Below are 20086 nucleotides of genomic sequence, written 5' to 3'. Positions count from 1 at the left end.
CTGCTGAGGAAAATTGATTTTAGACGTTTGTACGCCTTTTATACGTTTTTTGATTCAAGTTAATAACTATGCAAGGTGGTTTGATGTGAGTTCGGGGGTGCCAGCATTCTTATAGTCTGTCCACATAGAAGTACAAAGTAAATAGACCTCGGAAACTGGAGGTATGAGAATAATTATATCAGCGCAATGCTTCTTTGGCGAGCCAACTGCTGCGCGATTTGCGCACCACGCTCTTTACGCGTCGCGTCGCGCTCGCGTGTGACGCAAAGCATCGACCCCCGATACCACAGATTTGGTTTGTACTTCTAAGTGGACAGAGTGTATGGGGTACTGTGTAAGTTGCAGCAATAGCTTGTGGGGTGTAGTTAGGCGAAAAAGTTCAATTTGGTGACCACTCTCTGGCTAGTAAGGTTTGACGATTGATTCGACTTCTATGGACCATTTAGAAATAAAATAGCCACCATGTCCCTCGCGAAAATCCCGGTATTTTTCGCTAGAGGCCAAAATCCAAAATGGCCGCCGCAACCATTTTGAAAATTTAAGTTTTGAACCAGAGCACCTATAATCATGCACAAAGACACTTTTTCGGATATGTCGAGTACAAGGATTCCGATTCTGACATTAGTTTGACATTACGGCATCTTTTTCACCCAGAAATCCAAGATGGTGGCCGGCACCATCTTGAAACATTTAGTTTTGAACAAGAGGACCTAAAATCGTGTACAAAGACACTTTTTGGATAAGTCGACCACAAGGATTTCAAATTTGACATTACTTTGATATTACGAACTCATATTTACCCAGAAATCCAAGATGGTGGCCGCCGGCGCCATCTTGAAAAAAATAAGTTTTGAACCAGATTACCTAAAATCGTGTACAAAGACACTGTTTCCGGTAAGTCGACCCCAAGAAATCCGAATCTGACATTAATTTGACGTTACAACATAATTTTTGCCCAGAAATCCAAGATGGCCCCCATTTGGTAGAGCGTAAATGTGATTTTTAATGAGAGCAGAAGCATAAGTGTGTCATTTCCGCCTTATCTGGGGTTCATGTCTCTTATATGGGGTTTACATCCCTTATCTAGGGATAAGGCGCCTTATCTGTGGTTTAGATGGCCTTATCCTGGGTTTACGTTCCTTACCTGTGGCTAAGATGCCTTAACCTTAGCATATCGCAGTCTAAACCCAGATAAGGCATATAAACCCCAGATAATGCGCCGTAACCCAGATAAGCGACGTAGACTCCAGATAAAGCAGTAGGGGGTAAAATTTCTGAGTGGGGTAAAAAAACTGGAATAGCTAATTTGCTTGATGTGGGCAGGTTTACTCTATGTGAATTTCAAACAGGGTTACCTGAATGGGTGACTCCATTTAAAATCTACACTCCCTGTGTGGCAGATTAATTAAGTTCATGTCTTCCATAGTGGGGGTGTGAATTTCAGCTGGAATAGCCCAATTTTTTTATCAGGAATAAGTTTTATGACTTAACAATATTGGGTGCCTGTGGTAAATTTGTCACTTTAGATTGCAAGGTTAGGGTTAGAATTTTAGGGTTAATAGGGTTAGAAGGCCTTATATATGATAGTTGACAGGCGCACTAGACCAATTCCAATCAGTCGTCTACACTGCGCATGTACTGTACTATGTGTTATGCTTCGTAGAATGTTGACGAATGAGGGCAGCAGTCTATTCTTGCACCTACTCCTGAATGAGGAATATATGGGTGAATGTGATTTTTTTTGCCAGGAAAAGGGGAGATGGAGAAATGTCTTCAAACAGGGAGGATGCGGAATTTGGAAGCGAAGATGGGACGTGACATTTTTGTCCATTCCCCAGCGTATCCCCATTCCCCAGCGTAAATAGTGACCGGTCCCTTAGTGGCCGTCTCAAGAGTTTACACACCTTTAAAAGGTGCCATATATTTCATATATTTGGTAAAGAATAACAAATGTAAAATTTTACCTAAATTGCGCTATTCCATATAAAATGCACACTCCCATGTGAAAGATTTTGGAAATATTTTCCACAGGGGGAGTATGAATTTCAACTGGAATTAACACATTAACACCTTCCCTCTAGCTGTGGAAAATTCAGATTGAATCTTTCTCAGAGGGTGTATGTAATTCAAATGGAGCTGCCAAATGTGCTCATTGCATCTGAAATTCATACTCCCCCTGTGGCAGATATTTCCAAAATCTTCCACAGGGGTAGTATGTATTTTAAATGGAATAGCCCATTGTATATAGTGGTCAGGTAGGCTAGTTATACCAAGTTGATTCATTATATTGTTATCTTTCTGGGTCATGTACGACGTCAAATAACCACTTGTATACACACTGTTAAATTTAAATTAGTCAAAACAATTTCTTATTTTTTTACAAATTGAATATTATAAGTCATGAAAAATATGTTGAAATGGTGCAATTTAATGATATTATTGTTCTTTTAGCATTATAAATACATTGCAGCATTATTTTCCTTGAATAAAAAATTATATATTGCATGACTTATTTTAGTTAGTCGAAAACTAGTCGAATTAGACCTTTTTAACTAGCTTACGTTTACAGTGTAGGACTAATTGGGCTTAAGACAGATGGCTTAGGAAGCCTGTCGACCACTACAGCCTGTCTCAAAAAAAATTGTGCAAGTGAAGAGCGCCCTCTCTGGCAATTAGAAAATACGGTTGTGACATAATGCTTACATCAACGTCAAGGGTGTAGTCGTAGCTCTCAAATGCCGTTTGTTCTGTTCAATTTACTTGTTTTAATCTCGAGATATGTTTAGTTAAAGACGAAAGGGTAAAATCACAATTGTGCCACTTTTACTAGGGAAGAGGGCTTTACATGTAATAGTGGTAGCATCAAGTTTATCAAGAGTTTCTTCGTGAAATCAAAAGAATGCACCAATTACACAATATAAAATTGTTTTGACTGTTTTTATTGTTTTATCATGATGCAAGAATGATGATTCTCTTTTTCCATTTTAAAGATAAATAAATATTTCACATTCTGCTGTAAAAATGGATTTCACATTTTGCTGTTCTGCATGTGCATGTCAATGACTTTATCATGGTAAATACTGTTCTCTTAGTCACTTAAGACATGTTAAAAGACAAACAAATATTGCGCACTTGTACATGTTATAGGTTAATGAACGCGTATTACTTGTTGGGAGAGATATTAGACAAAATAATACACGCGTGCTGATGTTGATGCGTCTAATTCATGCGCCCCGAAAGGGGGAGTGCATTAGACGCATCAACATCAGCTATCATTGATTTACATGTACAGCTCTCTTCCCTAGCAAAAGTGGCACAATTGTGATTTAATCCTTTCTTGTTAAATAAACATATCTCGAAATTGGAACAAGCAAATTGAACAGAACAAACGGCATTTGCGAGCTAAGACTGCGCCCGTGACGTTGATGTAATTTTATGTAAGCATTATGTCACAGCGGTATTTTATAATTGCCAAAGAGGGCGCTTTTCACTTGCACAATTTTTTTTGAGACAGGCTGTATATTCATGCTTCGAGAAACTGGCCCTAACAGTTTACCAGTTTCTTCTGAGACAAGCCATGATTAATGTATGTAAATGCGTCGCGATCGTAACTTATGACTCTGCCGGCTTAAGGTTGGTCTTAACCCAGGAATTATGGAAACTTTCGGGCCTCATAACTTATAAATTGTTAGTCTAAACTCTAAAGTATATAAAATGCTCATTTTGGCCCAAAATCCCAAAAACTGTTTTTTAGCCCACTTCTTTTTTGTTAAACGTAACAGAAAAAATTCTTGGGCCAACATTTTTTTGTATTAATTTTTAAAAACTAGCTATTTATTTATTTATTTATTTATTTATTTATTTATTTATTTATTTATTTATTTATTTATTTATTTATTTATTTATTTGTTTATTTATTTATTTATTTTTGAATTTTGACCAACTTTGGGAATTTGCACCAAAAATGGTCAACAAATGCTTAATTTTCAAAAACAAATTATAAAATAAAGCCCAATTTTCGCCCAAATTTCAAATATTTTTGGTGAAGTTGGTCAAAATTCAACAAATAAAAAAACGGCTCCTAGTTTTTTAAAATTAATAAAAATACAATTTTCCCCAAAATTTTTTTTATTACGTTTAACGAAAAAAAAAAAAGTGGGCCAAAAACCGTTTTGGGGGATTTTGGGCCAAGAATGAGCATTTTGGCCCAAATTTGACCTCACAGATGAATTTATCAAATATGTATACTTTTATATACTTTAGACCAACAATTTAGCAGTTATGAGGCCCGAAAGTTCCTGGGTTAAGATCAACTATAAACTGTTTTTCATTTTTTATTTTGTATACAAATACCAACAGGCGAGGATATTTCTGTCAAATCACTTTTATCATCAGTCGATAGAATTAATACAAATGAGAGCATTGCATTGATTCAGTCATACTGTGAAATACGATCAAGCCACTGGTAGACTAAACTAGTTAATAAAGCACCACAGAACTCAAATATATCAGTGCGTGGTTTTGCTTAAGTTGCCATTTATTGTGTCTTTTTTAAATATAATATTTATTAAATTATGCATATTACACAAAATAATAATGATAAATGAAATAAAGATACACTCGTAAAACGATCTATTCATTTTTAATCGAAACTGGTCAAATTTGACATATCGGATTTTTCTTCAAAATGACTCATCAAAATGACATGTCGAGGTCATTCACCGAGGTCATTCACCAAACTCAATTGAATGCAACATAATGGCAGATGTGAACATGTTACCATGGTTACAAACACTCGTCAGAATAAATATTTACGGGATTAAATAAATGAGTGGTGATTCCTATTCAAAAAAGGAAATTAGAGTCTACTGTCTGCAAAACAAAACTACAAACAATCCAGTAACACTGTGTGAGTGATTTCCACTTTGAAATATCACAATTGAGCAAATACCAAATTATACCAATGTACAAGGAGTTACATATTAATTTGGGGTGATGGAAGTCTACAGATTCTATCTTTATATGTATGCATTGAATCCTTCATTTGACTGTGGACAAATAGACGAAGAAATTTAACCTTTTTTATTACGATAAAATGATATCATTTGATTCATGTAATTTATTCAGTAAAATTGCTTACATAAAAGGTAACGCCAAAAAATTAAGACACATATGTGATGCGATCAAGCAAAATCAGTCGGAACTCGGCAATAATAAATTTTCAGTTTCCTATAGGATAGTAAAAAGCATTTACAAAGCTAGATTTTGCAGAAAACCCCATTGAAATTGAACAACCAGTTCCAAAGATAATAGCAATTGCATCATATATTGTTAAAAAATGCAATTTCCTATTCTAAGCAACTATTGGCATTATTTAAAATTGAAAGTAAATCAATAATTGTTTACACTAAAACACTAAAACACTTCATAACAAATAACCCTTCATAACAAATAACCCTTCATAACAAATAACCCTTCATAACAAATAACCCTTCATAACAAATAACCCTTCATAACAAATAGGAAAATTCATAAGATCAGAATGTAATATTGGGCTATTCCAGAAAATAAAATAAGTCGCACTCCCTATAGAGGAGTAACTTTTCAATAAAAGAAATGGCTGCATTTCCAAGTTTACCTTTTACAAATGACTGGAGTTTCAGTCGCCAAAGTTACTAGAAAAAGCTTGAAAATGTCAAATTTTGACATATATTCTAAATGACTGGATTTCCAACAATTACGACTGGACAAAAAAAATCCAAACTACTACTCTATAGGGGGTGTGCTTCTATTTTCTGGAGAAGCCTACTGTATCATGCTACATTATTAGAACCCTAAACACTGTGATTTATTGTACAAAGTATACCCTTTTCTTAAATTTTCTGGTTTTATTTTCCACGATAAACAGCTTTAGGTACAGTGCCACTGCACCACTCATAGTTAGCGTCGTCGTCGTTAGCGCATCTCCACGCTTGTTTCTTAAACATATGATAAGGAGCTTTTTCACATGCATGTTTACAGCATGATTCCCATCCTCCATCTGTAATGTAACACCAAATATACGACTCCCCGTGGTAATAACACCCTCCTTTCCCATAACCACTGCCCGATTTACACGTTTTACCATTTCTTGTAGTCATTTTACGATATTGGTAAGACACCGACGCTGGGGTAATTTGGCGGACCTCTGGGCTGAGAAGATCGCGCAAAATCAAAGTAGCCTCATCTTCCTGTCCCTTCAGTTCGTCACCCTCAGCTGGTAGGGCCATGGTTAGCAACGGTGAAAACGCCAAAATGAGAAAAACAAAACAGATCTTGTCTGGCGCGGCCATTATCTATTTATACAAAACAAAACAAAACAAAACCACCCGGTGAGTTACTTGACATTTTAATATTTTAAAGATCCCTTGATCTTTGACTGAAGTTAACAGTTTCTTGTTTTAAGTCCGCCTCCTTTCTAAAATCGCTTTCTAGAATCAGATAATAATTATTTTTCAATATTCATATTCACACCACTCTTCGCCATACATACATTCTCCCAGCCACATTTCCCTAACATAATATGAAATTTAAAAAAAGAAGGAAATTTAATTAGGCAGAGGCGGGGCTCGAACCCACGCTGCACTGCGCCGCTATCACGTATACCATATGACCAGCGCCTTGGACCGCTCGACCACGAAGGACTTGATAATGTCATCGTGAAAATTTAAACATATAATATTAATAAAGCGCAACTTCATTACTATATCATATTTTGGAATTTTATCTGCTTAAAACATTAATGTGTATTATAATAAAGCTAGCATTATTTATATTGTTGAATTCTCAAGCGTATAGAGACAATTAATACGAGGGTCATATGAATAGGCCTACATACACAATACATAAAATCGATTTTGATATCGGCCACGTGCTCTGCTGTGCATGTGGTTTCCCGCAGTGGCGGAAGTTGTATTACGAAGTGCATCCGAACTCCATTTTGAAGCAAATGGTTTTGACAAGGCATTGGATTGTTCCAGTTTGCATCCTAAATCCACATTAGACCCCTAATTTTATTTACGAAATCAAAAGATTAGATTATCATAACAACAAAATGGTAATATTTTGTCGGGTATAATGTGAAAATTACATTAAAAAAATTACAGTTTTTACAAAATTAATTTTCACTTAATTCAAAAAAAAAAAAAAAAAAAAATGCGTATATAAGATTGAAATAAATTCTCTACCTTCTATACTAGATCAATTGTGACGCAAGTTGTTATCACAAATTGTTGTGATAGATGTACAGTTAATATTCATATATTCCATTACCTATCTGATGGTACAGTTTTTACACAGAAAATATTTATTTGAAAAACCTGCCACTCGGCTTTTTCCGGAAAGGTCACAGGGTCGCCGTGACCTGTGCAATAATTACAATTAAAATTTTTCTTATTCTAACAGCAAGCGTTTCTAAAATGCAGTATGGCGAAATGTGGTGTAATTCATATTGAATTTTAATACTTTATTAGGGAGTGTTCAGAAATACTTTGGTGGGGGGGGCTGGAATAAAAATGTCGCGTGAAATATTTTGGACCACCCTCTTTTTGAACCCAAAACCAATAGTGTAAAATACCAAATACCCTTTTTTTTTTGACGCTCGAAGACATACAGTCTCTATGTATTGTATGATGCAACTATTTTTTTTCGTCTGTGCTCCCGATTCCTTTTTGCCCCCTACCCCGACCTAAAAAGCTGGCTACGCCCTTGATCATATAGAAGTCCCAATTGCAAAAACAAGTTCATCTCTATTCGAAGAGAATAATTATTACATTACAAGTTGACACTCGTTGCAATTTTTTATGCGTATTTCTCCTGAAAAAAGATAAATTGTGTGGGTTAAGTTCGGGCTCGTGTTCTTCCCCCGTTTGAAGCAAAATTAATTTTCAAGGCAGCGGCTGATGACGTAAGTAAATGAAGCGGACACTGTATCATGCTCTCATTTACTTGTGTGATCACTTTGACAAGTTTGACATTACCAACAATGAGTTGTACTATTATTTACCATAATAAGTTTTTTTCTGTTTCTGTTAACAACAACAGTATACGTTCTGTGCATTGAGAATGTTTATAGTCCTTTCTCGCAAAGCAGGCACAGTCATTTCATGACGTCAACTTTCGTTCGAACTCGTTCGAAGGAACTCATCACTTAAGTTGGTTTTTGCGGAATATAAATTTAAACGTCTTATTTTCTCAAAAAAGAGTCATTTTCATTGTCCTCATAATATTAGCTAGCCAATGACATGATGTTGTCCGAGCAATATATATAATCTTTAAATGAGGCTTAATAAAAGAAACCACGTGAATAGAGTGCCCTGTCAAGGATGTCTACTCTCTGCATAACCTCATTTAATGTTAGTGACTTCTATACGCCGTGGAAGTGACGTAGTTAATCGGGTGGACTACCATAGCAATACAATTTTGACTATACCGCCCTGCACTACAACGTTCACGTGGTACCGATGCATTGAACCATAGATGTCAAAGAAAGGCTGATCACTCGCAGCTGTAAGATAGGTATCTTTGAAAAGAGCGGTATTGTATTCAATCTATGTTTGCTGACATACACAGGTGATTCGTGCAATCTGCTTGTAGTGCAGGGCGGTCTATTCAAAAATTGTATTCATCTATTGCTATGGTAGTTAATCCGATTATGACGTCACTTCTTTGCGTATACACTGGCAAAGTTACGTAATAAATCGGATTAACTACCATAGCAGTATGTGAAAACAATTTTGAACATATCGCGCTACACTGCAAGCAGGTTGTACTCATCACCTGTGTATGTCTACAATCATAGATGGAATACAATACCGGTCTTTTCTAATATTACAGGTGCTAGTGATAGCATGATATGGTTCAATGTAGAGGTATCGCGTGAACGTACCAGTGCAGCGGTTTTCACCTATTGCTATGGTAATTAATCCGATTATTACATAACTTCGCCAGCGTATAGAGGCCCTGCATGCTTTTATCGATTAGCTCCAAACAAAGGATTTGAACCTGTGTCCTTCACCGTAATCATGGTGCAGTGTAGTCCATTCAATCAAATGTTGTCATCAACGTATTTGATCGTAGTGCATTTGTCATGTGTGTGAGACGAACTGTCGCGGTAGATTGCAATCATGATTTTTTTTAATGCATTTGAGTAGTCGGCCTTATTTACGGTATGATAGATCATAATGCACAACCTCTATAATTATGACACATCTAGTGTGTTGATACTTTTAAGTCATGGGTCAGTCCATGTCAAAACAGACTGAGTGTACACCCACCCTCTTGGATTATGCTCTCCTTTGGCTCAGGGGTACCTTTCATGGACCCCTAGGTGAGGTCACAAGAAAAAATTCAAATTCAATTTCGTTTCCGAATGGCGGCCCATCTAAGTTTGGCGACCTTGACCAAAATTGGGCATTTAAGGTGTCCAAATGACAAAGCGCTCTCTTTCAGAGGCATTTTCTTCTTAATTAAATCAGTTGTGACCCTCTTTTTGAATGTGTTCACTCACTGGCTGTGTCTGAAATGCCTAATGCCAAAAAAGATTGATTTCGGAATTTCGTTAGGATTTCAGAGGGGGTCAAAATCAGCACTTCATACTGTTCAATCAAATTATCTTTGATTTTGAAGGACCCATGATAATGCCACAGTGCACTTATAGGTCCTAATTATGTTCAGAATGGATTAACCATGTGCCAATGTCTATGAGCAATTCAAAAAAAGAGAAATTTCTAGACCCCCTACAGAATTTTAGGCCCCCCTACAGTGGTTCAGCCACAAATGGCGCTTAAAATCGGCAAATTTTGACACCTAATAACTTAAGGTGTACACCAGATATGAATTTCTAGTCTTTTGCATCTGAAAGAATGTAGTCTAATGTTACTAGGAACATAAGATTTGTTTTGTATTTTTGTGTTTTGATACTTTCAAAAAGGTCGTTGACCTATGAACATTTTTCGTCATAGCGCCCTCCTGAAAGGTCTGACACATAACAAACTATACATTTTTGGAATCCTCATGACCATACGAGTAATTTGATATATTACTTGACATAATTGGGAGCATTCTGAAAATTTGACCCCCATAACCTGTACTTTGCATGTGCATCGTTGCCAGGAAGTGCATTTTTGACCCCTTAAAAATCCATACAGAGGATTAGAAAGTAGTTTTTCTTATTACTTGACTCAAGAGCAACTTGAAATATCAGGATAAATAATACAAATGGCTATAAAGTGATCAAAAATATAAAAAAATATCATACTAAAATTGGCATTTTGTACCGTATCCTGTATGCATGGTAAGTTAAAAAAAAATGACTATTTTTGAAAGCGTCAACTTAATACTAAAACACAAAAAATACAAAACAAATCTTATGTTCCTAGTAACATTAAACTACATTCTTTCAGATGCAAAAGACTAGAAATTAATATCTGGTGTACACCTAAAGTTATTAGGGGTCAAAATTTGCCGACTTTAAGTGCCATTTGTGGCTGAACCACTTTAGGGGTGGCCTAAAATTCTGTAGGGGTCTAGAAATTTCTCTTTTTTTTTAATTGCTCACAGACATTGGCATATGGTTAATCCATTCTGAACATAATTAGGACCTATAAGTGCACTGTGACATTATCATGGGTCCTTCAAAATCAAGATAATTTGATTGAACAGTACGAAGTGCTGAATTTGACCCCCTCTGAAATCCCAACGAAATTCCGAAATCTATCTTTTTTGGCATTAGGTATTTCAGACACAGCCAGTGAGTGACCACATTCAAAAAGAGGATCACAACTGATTCAATTAAGAAGAAAGTGCCCCTCAAAGAGAGCACTTTGTCATTTGGACCCCTTAAATTCACAATTTTGGTCGAGGTCGCCAAACTTTGATTGCCCGCCATTCGCAAACGAAATGGAATTTGAATTTTTTCTTGTGACCTCACCTAGGGATCCATGAAAGGTACCCCTGAGCCAAAGGAGAGCAAATTCCAAGAGGGTGGGTGTACACTCAATCTGTTTCGACATGGACTGACCCTCATGCATACTTAAAAGTCATGCATGGCCGGTGAAGCGCACGTTAAGGTTATACAATGGATTTTTCACAGCTTGATTCCAGAGGGGCGTAAGTTAATAATAGGAACAACCATGCAGTGAACATGGCGAAGAATGAACTCAAGTCATCAAGTGTATCAATGCACATGCACACAAAAAAGGACCATATAAGCTATGAAACCGGCCGTGGCTCGTGAGTGATCCTATATGGGTCAGTCTCCCGTTTTAGTGATTGCCCGTGTAAGCTGAATTTATACTACATCGCTGTGCGATAACGATTGGGTTTTAACAATGAGGTAGAGCGCTTTTTGCTGCGTCGGGAAGAGCGCGTCACCTCATTGGTCAAATACAAATCGCTCGTCGCTCAGTGATGGAGTATAATCTCAGCTTTACTAAGCGGGGAGCCCGCGCCGAGGAAATAAGTCGCACCGTGCCAATATTGAGGTATCAAAATACCCAGATCCATCCAAAGATTGCCTTATGTGGTACTTTAGCTTAAGGGATGGGTTTATATGTGTGTAAATGGAGGAGAAATGGGAGGATTTTGGCATGTTTGCTGTGATTGTTTGCCTAGCAATATTGATCACAAGTACACAATTGATGGTGCATATCAAGGACCAAACTCTATAGTTTTATATTTGAGCACGATCACTTCTGTAAGGTCATGGGAAATTATGTAAATCGGCTTTTATATTTGATGTTGCATATCGGCTCACGCACTTTATTTTTGTACCCAGTATTTCACAAAGTCCCTGTACTCTGATGACCCTATGACTTTTTGCTGGTATGTTGAGCACTTTAAACAATTAATTATAGTACTTACCTCCTACTTTAGGAACATGCGTATGTCTTAATGTATGTCGACCATGTCAACAACCCAGTGTAGTTTTACATGGTTGGAAAAGTCTATTTCCTTTCGCTATTTTGCCAATCATAATTCATAAATTGTCCAACTTTTTTGACAAACAAGAGTTTTACAACTATTCCGCCAGCAAGGAAACACAAATTTATGTGTATCCAGTGCGTCCTTTACGTTTAAATAGTTCAGTTTATTGTCAAGTTGTGCCTCTATACGCCATATTTACGGAATTGATGATACGAGCTGATACGGAATTTTTGAACCCAAATTTCTTGAAATATACATTACCTTTTTAACTTCTCGCCACGAAATTGGATTCATAAGAAGGTCAAATACAAGCCTTCCATTATGGCTGGTATCATCATCTCGATTGGTGTCTTGTGTTAGTATTATTCCATATTTTGCTGGTAGAAGTTCAATGAAACCCTCCATAATTCACGACTACTGTCACTTGTGTTATAAACTCGATGTGTTTACTATATTGTCGCTCGGGTCCGCGACTAATCGCAGGGACCAGTCTATCATTAGCTATTCTATACACTTTTCAATAGCCTTATTGTGATGTGTGGGAGTTTTAAAAGCCGAGCCATGAACAAAATATAATGCGAGCACCCGGGGGCATCAACTTTAGAGGTGACGGTATGTGCCTGTCAATATATGCCCCTCTTTTGAAGCCGACTATACCCGATGACCAGGCACCTTCAGTTTTCAAAATATTATACCCAATGACCCCTTTTTTCATTTTGATTGTACATAATTGACCCTTTTTTATAAAAAAAAAAAAACCCAACGTTTTGTACTGATATGCGCCTACTTCGCGACGCTTGTACAAAATGTAGGCACATATACCCATCAATTCTAAAGTTGAGTGCCCCAGGGCGAGCGCATACTGCGGGCCAATGAACAATGAGATAGTGGCTTTTCTGATATCACTTTGAGGAACTGTTGAAGTATAAATCAGCCAACGAGTAGGTGTGTCCAAATTGCACATCTTGAATTGAGACCAAGACATGCTGTTATTTCAATTGTTATATCGTTCCGGTTGGTTTATTACCTACCATTGCCTACGAGATGCAGTTCTAAGGTGACAGAGGGACAGGTCTGCAATTCGATTCCACAACCATTCATACCTTTCATCTGTTTTATTGTATTATCGTGCGAATTGCTCCGTGGTACCTTACGGGTACCTGAATTTTATTTGAATGAAGATGACTCTGTCATGCTCGACGTCATATTGCATAATTTCTATACAGTATATGCAATAAACCAACCAGAACAGTATAACAATTGAAATAATAGGCAGTTCTAAGATAGGTTAAGAAGAATATAACGTCATTCTGTATTATTATTCAAGGTTGTATCGTGTGTCTATGCTGTCATGTAGGCCTACCTGGCAACAGACACGCCCCAGTAACAAACAGATGAAATTTGTAGAGAAGCGAAAGTATGAAAAAAAACATTAAAAATGATACTTTGAGGTATTGTTTTTTTAATTTTTGTATGGCAGATCATACATACACATGTGCTGAGGTCAAAAAGGTAAAAATTTTGTTTTTGACCCCTGACTCACCTGTCATTCCAAACAACCCCTTAAGTGTCGTCAAGATATTTAATTTGAAGTGTTCGTGTACTTTTTGTGTGCAGTATATTAAATATTGATCAACTTACCTAAAACTATCAGGACGATGATGTCGCACAAGTGTTTAATGCAAATAAAGCATAGAATAATAAATCTGAAACGAAATAATTGGATGAGTTATAAATAGGAATATTCCAATTGAAGTCCAAAACCCCCTATGGGCGACAAAATCTTATGGCATCACCCATTCAGGAAACGCCATTTGACATTCACATTCCCTGTGTGGAAGATTAAGGTTATCTTAAGGGTGTGTAGGAAGATTAAGGTTATCTTAAGGGTGTGTATGTCAACTGGAATAGCCCATTATGTTCCCTAGTTTGTTCGCGGCCTCAATTATTGGACCAGAGTTGCACTTTATATAATAGCCTCAGTTCCATTGCATGCCTAAATCATGGAGTATGATTAACTTTGGTTCATTTCAAGTTCGGTAGTGACGTAGGTGTGTATTTCGCTCGCCGCAGTATCGAAATCGCACGCGTAAAGTTAAACGCCCTAAGTGTACACGCACGCGCACAGGGGCGGTTTGTCAGCACGCTTGCGGCGCAACCGCGAAAGAGCATTGACGTCACTACCAAACTTGAGGTAGACCAAATTATAGGTCGTTTGGCCTAAACGCGTGCCTTGTTTTAATGACGGATAAAAAATCTTATAGGGGGGGGGGCGGAGTTGGCACAACCCCCTTCGTTGTTCTAGGGTTAAGGATTCGGATAGCAAGTTTTGCACAGTATATTTTGGGGAACTGAGAGCACATCAGACAATGCATTCAAAATACGAGGAATGTCTTTCTGATATCAGATATTTGTTTATATTTTATATCTTTAAATACACATTTTATGGCAAAATGATTAAATGTTGATATTTTTTATATTTTTGATATTAAACCGTACTCGAAGTAAACTTTATAAATCTAATGATATGAACTGAAATATATGTAGCTGGTATGTAAAGCCGACCATCAATTGAAAATTTTGACCTTTCATATAGAGGATATAGCCTACATTGTTTTCCCCAAAAAACCCTGGGGGGATGTTCTATATCTTCAATACGAAAGGTTTTAATATAATGGACGCTTTTCATCCCAACTACATACACTTTAAGTACATATCATTAGATTTATACAATTTACTTCGAGGTCTGTTAAATTTCTATTAAATATCGATTTTTAATCATTTGCCATAAAAATGTGTGTTATATCGCGAAATTCAAAAAATGAGAAGGACATTTCTCGTTTCAGAATGCGATTCTATAATGTCTGATGTGCTCGCACGTCTCACAAAGATTACGTGAAAACGTCTATCCGAGCCCTTAAAATATTATTCAACACATATTGAGATATTTTTTTCAATATTTTGATGTGTACATCATATCCTCGATTCAAAACCTTGCCGTTATCTATTTAATGGTTGTCAAAGTTTTGAATCGTGAAGACAGAGAATACCCCCGTTTGGTACGGGAGACGTAATTTCTTTTTGCAACCACAATGGGCCCAATGCGATGATACATAGTACATAAGTATATGAAGAGCTTATTTCCAAACCGTGTTAAGTCCACCCACATTCAAAATCGAGATTTTGATGAAAATGGGTAGTGAGTAACTAGGGCTATCCAGCAATGTTTGTGTTTTTTTACAAAATTAGTCAATTTCCGAAATATTCACACACAAAGTATAGATTTTTTCCCAAAACGTGTTAGGGCTGTGCAATAATTATCAGCCCCGAAATGAAAGAGGTAAAATTTCGAACGGCTCGCCAAAAATCGCTTGCCCCCCCCTCTCGCCCCGCCAAAAATCGCTTGCCCCCCCCCCCTCGGCCCGCCAAAAATTCTTTGCCCCCCCTTGAACAAATTCCAAACTTTAAATGGTCTAGATATATGTTGCGAGCGCAGCGAGCAGGAAATTTGCATATTTAAGCGTTTCCGTACCGTTTTCCTAAGCCTTCTTAAAGCATTTTCTTAAAAAGGTGCCCCGTGAATGCGTGCCAAAAATCGCTTGCCCCCCTCTCGGCTTGCCAAAATTGCTTGCCCCCCCCTTCGTCTCGCCAAAATTTCTTGCCCCCCCCAATTTTACCCTCCCCAGGGCTCATAATTATTGCCACGAACACTGCCCTTGTGGGCAGCTTGTAGGCAGGTAGCATGGCATAGGGCTTCCAATAGTTAATCGCCCAAGTTCTGCATGATTGATAACGCTGCCTTGCTTTGCGTCTTCATTCTTGTTTGGTCCTGAGACTAGTATACCTGAATTTGGTCTGCATAAAAAGTTGTTGTTGTTTTTTTTCTGTTTAAAAAAAAAAAATATTAGTAGGCCTAGTTTGTATAGGATTTCTTAAATATTTGATAGATACCTCCAGAAAAACATGAACAGGGTGGGAAGGGGAGAGGGAGAGGTTGTAATGGTAGAATTAATGTTAGAGGATGGTGGTAGATTTAGTTTTTGATATTATTATTTTGTATGATTATCAAAATTCAAGGTATTATTTAAAAGTTAAAGGTATAAAAAAACTTAGGACTTAAAGACTTAAAAAACTTACGACTGTCAATACGAGATTAGGGTGGCAGCATGGGGGAGGGGGAAATGTCGATAATGTGGTAAAACAAGTGGATATTTCAGGTCATCACTTATTGTCAGTGAAAATGACGTTTATTCAATTCTGAGAAATGCAATACAACTAAGTTTTGAATTTTGAACTATTTTAAACTTCGAATTTTGGTAAAAATGGGCGGGAGGAGGGGGTTCGAGATGCAAGGTGTTTTTGTGGCAAAATTGTGTTTTATAGTAGAGAGAATAACATTTTGTATGTTTTTAATAAATTTGTTATCTTTTAAGACTAGTTTGAGAAAAATATGGTTAGTTCTGTGTTACAGATACTATGTTTTGTGTCAAAACGTGTTAAGTCCATGCCAGAAATTGTGTTTTGTGTCAAAACGTGTTAAGTCCATGCTATTTTTAAAACAAATTAATTCATTAAAAAAAAATTTAAAGTCTCTAGATTTTAACTTTACATATTTTTATGGTCCTATATATGTCGCCTTCACTTCAATGTAATTTTATAGAAATCAAACTTTTTTTCATTGCCATAAAGAAAATTCCTGATTTTCTTCAAAGTGAACCTTGTGGACTTAACACGGTTTGGAAATAAGCTCTTCATATGTAGCTATATATTACACATGTATATAACGGCTTATTACCATTATCATTCCTCTTACTTTACAAAATAAAAAGATATTTATTAGAATTAAGATTCTATGGGGTTTCACCGGGGTTCGAACCCACAATCTATGGATCCATAGTCCACAGGCTATACCACTATGCTACGAGTCGTTCTGCCAGAGAGGCGTTTGAGATCCGAAGTAGTCAAAGTTCATTTCTGCAGTTCTCTCTGCTGTTTGTACTGAGGTTGGTTTTAGTTTCAGCTTCAGTTTGATTTGTCATTGTTGTTTATGTTGTAGTCTCATTTAATTGTTGTATATATTTTCTCTTGCCATAGTTGTGATATTTTTTGTGTTAATTTTGATATGTAATGATGTTGTAATTCAGATTTTTTGCTGCGAGTGCATTGTTTTAATAAACCATTAATAATAAATTGTTAAATAAGTCAAAAATATTTTCCGAAATCTAACAATGTAAAAATATATGTATAGCCCTATTTTTTACCCATGTGGACCAACTTATAGCGTCACATATCATTGCGTTCAGTTACAATGGTTAATTATGTAAGAAAAGAGGCCTTTTAAGAAGTTGCACCTGAGCCCATAGCAGTCAGGTTTTCGGTAATTAGAGATTCAATCATGTTTCACCGTTGTTCATCACCGATTAACAACGATGCGTCTGTGTCGTCTGCGCGGTTTACTTCGCGAGGGCAGTAGCTTTAGCTGCCCGAGCGAAGTAAACCACGCAGCCGCGCAAGACGCGAGTTGTTAATCGATGGTGAACAACGGTGAAACATGATTGAATCTCTTTCATCAACGAAAACAACCTAAAGATCGCCTAATTCTTGCTATTCACAATAAGGGCGCCGCCAGCGGTTTGCGATGTAATCGTGATGTATCATGGGAAAAGGTCGACATCCAAGTCCGCGCAATACGAATATTACCATGCTATTACATAGGAACACGTGACAATTCATTTTTTCTCTATCGATTTGCGTGTAATACCGTTATATTGACAAACTAAAAAATATTGTCACGTGTAATATTTACTAACATGCAGGGCCTATAAGGGGCGCACCATTTGATTGGGGGGGGCACCTTTGTTTCCAATGGACATTTTATTGTGAAATGTCATTGTACAAGGAATACATAAAAAAATTCCACATAGCCCCCGAATGAAAAGTATTTAATTATCTTTGTAATCACTCAAAAAGCATTTGGTGTGAATTTTACATCCGAACTAGAGGCTATTAATTTTTTACGAGCCTTTTTATTTTACATGTAAAGCCTATGGGGGTGACGATTAGAAATGGACGGCAATATTGAAAAACCCTCATTTTGGGCCATTTTAGACACTAAAATGCCCATAAAAAAAGAATAGCCTCTAGTTCAGATGTTAAATTCACACACAATGCTACCTGAGTGAGTACAAACATAATTAAATACATTTCATTCGGGGCTATATCAAAAACAAAAATGTCCTATACCCTAATGGTTATGGAACAAAGGTGGGGGGGGTGGGGCATGAGAGTTTTTGAAAAAGAAAACTTCTGCCTTACCCAAACTCCCAGCCCCACCCATACAAATCTAATAGTGCGTCCCTAACTAAAGCAAAGTAAGCTACATCTTCTTTAAGACCGCGAGCTGGGGCTGGTTAAGGGATCTGGAATGAGCGTTTCGACAGTATTTTTTTTTTGTCATGAGAGCACCTCAGACATATAGAATTGCATTCTGAATACGGAGGATATCTTTCTGATATCAAATAATTTTCATTTTTTGAAATTCACGATATAATACAAATTTTATGACTAATTATTAAAATGTGATATTTTTCACATTTTTGATATATATTTCAGTCCTCGAAGTAAATTTTATAAATCTAATGATATATTCTTAAAGTGTATGTAGCTGGGAGGAAAAAGCCGACGATCAATTGAAAATGTTGTCCTTCCATATTGAAGATATGGATTTTTTTCCCCAAAAGACCTAATTTGTTTTGGTGTTTTTGGGAAAAAAATCTATATCTTCAGTACGAAAGGTCAAAATTTTCAATTGATCGTCGGCTTTTCATCCCGCCTACATACACTTTAAATACATATCATCAGATTTATAAAGTTTACTTCGAGTACTGTTAAATATCAAAAATATCAATTTTAATCATTTGCCATAAAATGTGTATTACATTGCGAATTTCAAAAATCAAAATTATTTGATATCAGAAGGACATTCTTCGTATTCAGAATGCAATTCGATATGTCTGCTGTGCTCTAATATCCCACAATAAATACTTTCCAAACGTTCATACCCCACCCCTTAATTAAACAATAAAATAGGCCTACTTACCTGGACAGAAAACTGATTGCAGCGATGACAAAGTAGCCGGAGACGTTTAGCCGAAACTTGAGTCGGAGACCAAATAGCCGAATATACTGCTGATATGCTGAGACAAGGACCCAATGATAGTTCATGGATACGGTATCTGGTATATATAACATATTCCAGCTCATTTGTTATGCATTCCAGTTCTAGGCCCGTGACATAAATTCCGGCATTGCTTTGTTCATGTTGTTTTTTTTGGTTGTAAACTTTGATTAACCACCCCAGTCGGAAATTGTGTCCACCTATTGGCTGAATTTACCACCCCAGTCGAAAATTGTGTCCACCCATTGGCTGAATTTACCAAATCAGGTAATAAGCATCTCAATAGGCTGTGTTTGAAGGCCTATGATTGGATCAAGTTGCCTGGTCACTGACAGTCGGAAACTCTCTGATTTTCTCGTTCAATTGAAATATAGACAAGAACTGTTTTTAAAAAGGCAAAATCACGGATGAAGGCCATCTTAGTATCTTATCTTACTGTATAATAAATAACTGGGAAAATGCCAAATGCATGCATGTATGAGTGCACCAGAATTTAATAAAACAATGTGTAATTAATTGCTGCATTGATACTTAAGTTTGACTATTTCGGGGGGAAAAACATCTCAAATTAAAACTCTGTTAGTTCAGTTCACTGTACAGGTTAACTATATCGTCATGAGTCACGAACCATGCGGGGAATCATGACTATTAGTTTAAAACAAAAGCGCAAAGACTTAGTCGAAATCATACTACACATGCATCACGAAACAATATATATTTTAATATACCTTTTCTTCATTTGGTCGAATTTGTTTTAAATTACGTAGACTCCGAACGTATGGTTAAATGTCCTAAATACAGCATGGTCCTATTTTAATATATTCTAAACATGCTAACAGGCAGAACTCTGTCAACCGATTTCTATTGTTGGACAAGGCTCACTCAGTCATTTAATGAGGTAATACAAACGATAGAATTGGGTGTTGAAATGAGCAAAATGTTGAG

At 36.7% G+C, this 20086-nt stretch overlaps 1 long non-coding RNA gene across 1 annotated transcript; it reads right to left on the bottom strand.

The window, feature by feature from the left end:
* Nucleotides 1–5729: 5729 nt before the first annotated feature.
* LOC140167165 (uncharacterized) lies at nt 5730–19163 on the bottom strand. The gene is made up of 3 exons (XR_011860972.1): nt 19064–19163; nt 13606–13670; nt 5730–6335 (listed from the first exon to the last, which is right to left on the bottom strand). It is a non-coding gene; the product is annotated as an uncharacterized lncRNA (long non-coding RNA).
* Nucleotides 19164–20086: the final 923 nt, after the last annotated feature.

The sequence above is a fragment of the Amphiura filiformis genome, chromosome 13 (assembly GCF_039555335.1).
Source record: "Amphiura filiformis chromosome 13, Afil_fr2py, whole genome shotgun sequence".
Classification (NCBI taxonomy): domain Eukaryota; kingdom Metazoa; phylum Echinodermata; class Ophiuroidea; order Amphilepidida; family Amphiuridae; genus Amphiura; species Amphiura filiformis.
Note: the sequence above shows the minus strand (reverse complement) of the source record. Positions and strands in the feature narration are given on the sequence as shown.